Genomic DNA, 8,433 nt, shown 5'->3' on the forward strand with positions numbered 1-8,433 from the left:
TTGGAAAGGAAGCTTTCAGCAGCTAGCAGAGAGTTTCTTTTTGTGTCTACACTTGTGTCTACACAAAATAAAGTCATCGGTTATCTATGTGACTTTGGGCAAGTCATCTTTGCTCTTTGGGATTCAGATTTCTTCATCTTAGTCCAGGACTGGACTAAGTAATCTTTATCCATTCTAGCCCTGATATTCTTTGTTCATGAGCACATAGATTTTGATTTGTGACAAACCTTAGAAATTATCTTGTTTAACCATCTTTTATAGATGAAGAAATTAACACTCAAGGAAGTTAAATGACTTTCTTTTTTCTCTAAAATGAAGCTATTGGATGATCTAAAAAAAATTCTAGGAACTTTATGAAATTAGGGATGCAATGGATTTACAATATCTAGGAAGTTAGATTATTACTCTAGAACAGCCTTAGCAGCAAATGGAATATAGAATAATGAAATGAACACTAAGTCCACATGGTATCAAATGTGTGGTTGCTGTTTGTGACTTTGAGTGAGTCATTTCACTTAGTCTCACTTTTCTCATCCATAAAGTGGATATAATAATACTTATTCTATTTATCTCATAGCCAGGTTGTGAAGCAAACAGTGTGAAATGTAAAGCAATATATAAATGAATCATTAATGATAAAATGAGAGTATATTGTAAACTCATTAAATAATTTCCACTGTAAAAGCACTCCCTTTCCATAACATAATTCAGATGTACAGAAGCTAATAAATATCTAGGAGTTTATACTTCCCTTACAAAAAGTTTCCCTTGCTAGGATATCTAGAAGTGCAGGATTCTTAGCCATTTTTGTGTGATATAGATCACTTTAGGGGCAGTTAGAGTATGGTATATAGAGCAGTGGGCCTGGAATCATTCCTGAATCCAAATTCAGCCTCCGATATTTGCTAGCTTTGTGACTCTAGGCAAGTCACTTAACCCTGCTTGCTCTCAATGTCCTCATCTGTAAAATGGGGAGGAGAAGGAAGTGGCAAACTACTTCAATATCTCTGTTAAGAAAACCCCAAATGGGGTCACAGAGTTAGACATGACTGAAAGCAACTCCGCAGTCTGGTGAAAGTTCTGGTCTCAAAATAAATTTTAACAAAGTGTATAAAACAAAGTACAAAGGAAATCAAAGATTAGTGAAAATAAAGATGTAATTTTTTTTTCTATCCAGGTTTACAGACTCCCTGAAATGTGTACCATGGACCTCAGGTTAAAAACCTATGGAGACAGAGTAGATAAAAGTGATTTGAATATCGGAAAGAGAACTCTTGGAAGGCAGAGTCTTTAGTTGCTATCCCTAGGGAAATATCTTAAAACTATTATGGTTTGGAATCTTCCTAACTATCAGGGCTGTTTCCTAGTATAATGGAATTGCTCTGGGGAGATTGAGGGAGAACCACTTGTAACTCTGAAGCTCTTGCTAGGAGAATTCCTGATGGAGAGTGATTGTCAAAAACTAGAAGACTTCTTAGGTCTTTTCCAACTCCTGACAGCCTATAATCCATCTCCTTTCATCCCACACTTTTCCAGAATAACAAGGCTCAGATTAGTGATCCTGAGGAAGTCATTTCCTCTGAGGCGTTTCCTCACCAGTCACTTCATTTTTTTAAAAAAAGCCTTGAATTTTCCTTTTTCCCCATGCCATTTGGAGTTTTGTTTCTTATTTTTCCTGATGAGGTTTTTTTTTTTTCCTTGGGGGGGGTTCTTCTTCCCTCCCTCCCTCTCTCCTTCCTTCCTTCCTTCCTTCCTTCCTTCCTTCCTTCCTTCCTTCCTTCCTTCCTTCCTTCCTTCCTTCCTTCCTTCCTTCCTTCCTTCCTTCCTTCCTCTCTCCTTCTCTCCCCCCCTCCTTCTCTCCCCCCCTCCTTCTCTCCCCCTCTCTCTCTCTCTCTCTCTCTCTCTCTCTCTCTCTCTCTCTCTCTCTCTCTCTCTCTCTCTCTCTCTCTCTCTCTCTCTCTCTCTCTCTCTCCCACCTGAAATATAATTCCTGTTTGAGTAAAGAACATTTCAAAAGTTTTTAATCCTATGTTACTTCTTGAGGAAACCCTGGATCTTGACACTGCCTTCAGTTTCTCTCAGTCTGGTATGATGTGAGATTTTAACAGGTTCTTCCTGAAGAGAGTGCTGCAGTGTTATATTTTAAACCCAAACTTTAGCCTGCAATGCTCTTGTTCATTCCTTGGTAATTCTCAATTTCCCTAAAGACTCCCAAGTTTTGCTTTAGTTAAGCTAGTCTTATCATCTCTTCCTTCCTTCCACTCCAGGCTTATTCCTGACTCTGCCCTTGCTTCTTCTCTTCCCTTGTCTAGACAGGACACAGAATCCCAAATTGGCAGGAGACCCTGTAATGCCTGAGAAACTGAAGCAAAATAGAGATTAGAGAGTTTTAATATTTTATTTGAAAGGGAGAGATTTACTGGGACCAAATGGATTCATGGTTTGGTCCCAGGGCTGAGAAATTATCCTCTCCAAGAATTCAGCATCCAGCTGATAATGTGAGTTCTCAATGCACATGGCTCCAAGCTACCAGGGGGTAGACTGAGGCAGGGGCAGAGTCAGAGCACTGAGAGCAGAAGGGACTATCAATCCGGTTCTGACAGGGTAAGGGGAGGCATAGGACATTCTGATAAATTGGGATCAAGAAGAACAGAATGGGGGGAGGCACTGGACATTCCAATAAATAGGGAAGGTCGGGGGTCATGATGTCTAAGACAGAAGATCTTTCTTCTTTTCTGGATCGTGATGGTTAGGAGGGGAAATGTAACCAGGCAAAACAATTCAGGGAAATTGAAGCAGAACAATTAGGGAATCTGAGGTAGAATTATCAAAGGAAACTATGGAACAACATTTCCAAAGGACACTCTTGTCTCAACAGAAAGCCCCTTTATTTCTTTCCTGATAAGTGGTTGTCCAGGTCCTGCTTGAAGATTTCCAGGTCCAGGAGACCTGTTGCCTATCGAGAGAGTTCATTTGATCTTTGATCTTTGTCCTTTTCCCTTTCCTCTACCTAGTTGAATGTATAATCTTTTAAGGCTCCAATCAGGTTTTACCCACCGTATTATGCCCAACTTTTTGAAAGAGACTATGTAATACTTCCCCCACCAGCATCTCTCTCTTTTGCCCCTCTTCTTGCCTCACTCTTATGCCTTGCCCAGGTCTTGGTATTTAGTCATGATTATAGAGTATTTACTCTATTAAATTATAATGTAGTGGATATGTGACATATATATATATATATATACATATATATATGTGTGTGTGGATATGGATATATACTATATTGATTATAATATAGTGGAATGCCAGAGCATGGGACTATAGAAAACAGAATATTAGAATAGGACAAGACCTTTAAGATTATCTAATTATTTCCTCATTTTACAGATGGGGAAACTTTGAAGCTCAGAGAAAAAAAATAATTTGCTCAAGATTAAACAGTTAAATAACAATGCAGCAAGGAGTAGAATCTAGGACTTTTATTCCTCACCCTCAAAGCCCCAGGAGAATGCAAGCTAGTAAAGAAAGCAACAACTTTATTTTACCTTTGTCTGTCCAGTCTAGAATAATGCCTTGCATGCAATGGAGGCTTAACAAATGGCTGTATTGAATTAAATTATCAGATGCTCTTTCCCTTATATAACACTGTCTCCAACTAGTTTTTTTATCAGTCCCTCTCATGGTCCCTCTCACTTTTTGACTTGTTCAGGTTTTTATAGATACATTAGTAATAAAGCATTAAGACAATACCTCTTCAAGGGAACCTCTGTCTTTCCCCAGGGGATCCATACTGAAATCTAGCCTTAGAGTACTACCCTGGGAAAGTTTAGTGACTGTGTCCCTTGAATAAAACTTACCAAAAAAACCCCCCAAAACCCCAACAACAAACAAAACTATGGAGCCTGACTATAGATTTTGCTTCTAGGCAATAAATGTATCTAGATATGGCAACTACTAAATTGCAAAGAAGAGAGAGAGCGCTAACTTGCCAAAATAATAAAAGATTCATTATTTTTAGTATAACATATAAAATAATGTAAGTGCTAAGGACATACAGAATTTAGGTATCCCTATTCTCTAGGAGTTTATAATTCAGATAATTGGCACATAAAAGTCCTGGCTGACTATTGAGAATATAGAAATCATAACAAGTGGCAGCAAATTTGTCCCTTTGGGTGAAAAAAGAGGATGAACTCAGGATTATCTTTTTCTTCATTTCTCTGGGCTTTTCATTTTGTTCCTTTATAAAGTGTGTGTCTCTCTGTGTGTGTATGTGTGTGTGTGTAGGGGGGTTAAACTAAATGATTTGTAAGGTGTCATATTGTTGTAAATTATGTGATCCCTAAGATTCTCTGATCTTTAAAGTCTCACATGTTGACAAATGGTATTCCCCCTACCCCCAGATGGAGAAGAAATGCTTTTATTTTTTCTTCTAATCCCTGAAAATTATGATATTTCTACCTCCTGCCAGTCCTTTGTTGAATCCCAGGCTTTCATTTCTTGGCACTAGGCTAATGCTCTGCAGGCCACTGGGGCTGCCATTCATGAAGGCTGATTTTGATTTAGAGACTGGAAGAAAGAGATAAATGAAAGTACACTTAAAACAAACAGGACACACAGCTCTTAGACCAGTCTCTTTAAGGGCAGCCCCAGGGTTTAGCCCCGTTCTGCTAGACTTGCTCCAGTCAGAGGTCCCAGCCACAATGCACCACTTGGAAAATTAGCATTGCTGCAGTGGAAGATTTTCTGTCCTCTCAGTCATGACTTTGCATTGCTTCTGGGCTGCTTTCCCTATTATTTCTTTCTGATTGGGAGCCTGGTTTGCTCTCCTCTGCTTGCCATTTATTTCCATTTGTTTCCAGGGGAGAGGGAAGGTAGTAGGCCTGGGAGCTGCTGACAGCCAGACTGTAAGCTTTCAGCTTCTAGCACGCTATACTCCTCCAGGCCTCCATACAGGGATAAATTTGAGGCCTGATTGCATCTTCCTTTCCTAGCAACAGAGGACTTTCCCAAGCTGAGCCTTTGGGACATCAGCTTAACAGTTAGAAGGAATCCTTCTCCCCCAGTAGTGTTTTTCCTTCTTTGTGTCTGGCTCTCTACAGTAAGCTCCTCCCCCACCCTTTTCTGTATAACAATAAAAGAATTTTGCAAATTCATCAATTATTTATTACCCATGAAGCTTTCTTGCACTATGTACTGGGGGAAGAGAAGTTTAACTAAATTGCAGCCTCAAATCTCAAGGACTTTACAATCGAGTAATTTGGGAATAAGGCACAATACAGATACCTACACTTTGGGGTAATGGGAAAATTCTGAAATGAAAATAGTCATTGGATGCTAAGGGCTGCTAGGTGGCACCATAGTGCACAGAGTGCTGGCTCAGGAATTAGGAAAACTCAGCTTTGTGAGTTCAAATCTGACCTCAGACACTTACTAGTTATTTGCCTCAGTTTCTTCATCTGTAAAATGAACTAGAGAAAGAAATGGCAAACCTATTCTAGTACCTTTACTAACAGAAGCCCAAATGGACTCAAAGAATTGTAAGCAACCAACTAACAACCGGATATTAAAATGCCTTAGGTCACTCTTTAGGTTTCTGGTGACTTCTCTAAAGAGAGGATGAAGGACCGGAGAATCTCTAAGATATCTCTGAATATTCACTCACTCAGTCATTCACTAATTCTTGGCAAACAAATTTCTTAAGTGTTTGCTGAGCACTGCAGCTCTCTCGGATTTACTCCCAGGAAAAACAAACAACTACTCAAGATAACTGCAATACACAATAATATAGAAAAATGCACCAGAAATGCAGAAAACTCAGTAACTATGTGTTATCCAGAAGGAAGGTTGTAGAATCCGGGAAAACTTCCTGGAGAAGGATAACATTTGATTTCAGCTTTAAAGAATGGGCAGTAATTTAACCATTGGAGAAATGGCACAGTGTTAGGAAAGAAAAAAAAAGTACAGGGTAAAATAAAGAATTGTCTTTTTTGGCTGAGGCTTAGAGTGAGTAGAGTGAGAATGAGTAGGTAGCAGTAAGAAGCCAGGAAAGGCAATAACAATTATATCTTTTCTTGTAGTTTTCAAAGTGCTTCTACCCATATGTTCTCCTATAAGTCTCACAATAACTGTGAGAAAGAAAGGTACAGGAAAATTTTTGTTGTTTTGTAGAAAAGAAGTAATTTACCCAGTCACAAAGCCAGTTAACAGAAGTGCAGGAATTAGAGCCTGCTCCAGTATCTCATCTCAGGACTAGTTTTGGTTAGTGATTTCCTTCCCTCACTTTGGAACCCCCATAAATCTCATGATCTCAATGCATCTCATGAAACTTTTAAAAGGTCCTCACACCACTAAAAAGACAAAAAAGATAATAATTGCCAGTTTTCTACTTTGTGCTGTATGGACCCATAAGTTGTGTCAGTCTCTTGAACCTGGGATTGGAAGACCACCAGGAAAAAGTTGTTGAATAGGAGACAACTTGACCTAATGCAAAGTGCCTTGGACCAGAAGACCGTTGAGCCCCAGCTCTGTCTCTGGCCATGAGAACCTTGGCCCTTCTTTGAGTATCAGTTTTCCCAGCTGTAATAACAGCTCACATTTATACAACTCTGCTTTTAAGGAAAAAAAATGCTTTCTAAAGCACAATGATTTCTAAAATTTGGAACTTTTTTTTGTTTGTTTTGCAAAGATGAATGCTGAAAAACTATCTTTACATGTATTTGGAAAAGTTAAAATACTATAAATATAAAAAATAAAGTAAAATATATCCATTTTTATATCATGAAAAAAGTGCTTTCTATATGACCATCCTGTGAGGTAGGAAATGTATCAACATTTTAGTCTTTTGATTAAAAACTCAGGTTGAGAGGCAAAATAACTTGTTTATGACATATAAGGCTGGGTTCCCAGCTCTCTCTCTCTCTCTCTCTCTCTCTCTCTCTCTCTCTCTCTCTCTCTCTCTCTCTCTCTCTCTCTCTCTCTCTTAATTTTAAAGCTTTTTATTTTCAAAACATATGCATAGATAGGTTTCAACATGCACCCTTGTAAAACCTTGTGTTCCAAATGTTTTTCTCCCTCATTTTCCCCCCAACCCCTCCCCTAGATGGTAAGTAATCCAATATATTATTAAAATGCAATTTTTCTATACATATTTCCACATGCTGCATAAGACAAATCAGATAAAAAATGAAACAAATGAGAAAGAAAACAAAATGCAAGCAAATAACCACAAAAAAGTGAAAATGCTGTGTTGTGATCCACACGCAGTTCCTATAGTCCTCTCTCAGGGTGTAGATGGCTCTCTTCATCACAAGACCATTGGAGCTGGCCTGAATCACCTTGCTGTGTGCAATATTCTTTTGAATATACCCACTTCACTCAGCATCAGTTCATGTAAGACTCTCCAGGCCTCTCTGAAATCATCCTGCTGATCATTTCTTATAGAATAATAATATTCCACAACATTCATATACTATAACTTATTAAGCCATTCTCCATATGATGGGTATCCACTCAGTTTTCAGTTTCTTGCCACTATAAGAAAATAACCATCTCTTTACCATGCTGTGTAATACTTTCCATCTTTTTCATCTTTCCTCCATACTCCTCCTACAAATTCTTGACCTACACTCTTGGATCCTTTAATTATGATAGGTTATCTTATTTTACCCTAAACCAGATCTCCATGCCATCCTCTCCCCCATTTTTTCATCATACTCTCTACACTAACATCATCCTCAGAGTTTGACCCTGGTTCCCTGGTTTTTATAGGAGAGCTTTTGTCTAATCTGGCCTGGAAGCTGGCCTCTACACCACTTCCATGCCCTCCTATCATTTACATCTCCGTTCCCCTTTAATATGTGTTGTTCCTCTTTTACTTCCTTGATATCAGGGACTCCTTTGCTATTTTTATTTACATCACCAGTGTTTAGCACAGTGCTTGACAATTGTAAGTATCTCATAAATGCTTTGTCAGTATGTCAATTTGTCTGGCTATCTAATATCAAATGTTAACCCAGGTTTTCTTGCATTTTCTGAGCTCTTTTCACTAGCACAAGGGTTCTTAACCTGGGATCCACAGTCTGTGAATAGATTTTTAGGAGGTCTATCAATTTGGATGAGGAAAAAAAAGGTTTTTATTTTCACTAACCTTTAGTTTCCTTGGTAATTCTATGTATTTAATTTTGTGTATTTAGAACATTATTTTGAGAAAGAACATAGACTTCACCAGATTGCCAAAGGGGTCCATCACAAAAAAAGAGATTAAGAACCAATATACTAAACTGTATTTCTCCTCTATAAAAAAGATTAGATGAAATGATTGCTAAGTTCTTCTTTCAACCCAGAAATAACACGATTCTAGTACTTCCATGCTTTCCTATCTTTTACCTTTCTGCCTTGGCGTCCCCTTTAATGTGTTTTCTTCCTTCTTTA

The sequence above is a fragment of the Sminthopsis crassicaudata genome, chromosome 2, assembly GCF_048593235.1.
Source record: "Sminthopsis crassicaudata isolate SCR6 chromosome 2, ASM4859323v1, whole genome shotgun sequence".
Lineage (NCBI taxonomy): Eukaryota > Metazoa > Chordata > Mammalia > Dasyuromorphia > Dasyuridae > Sminthopsis > Sminthopsis crassicaudata.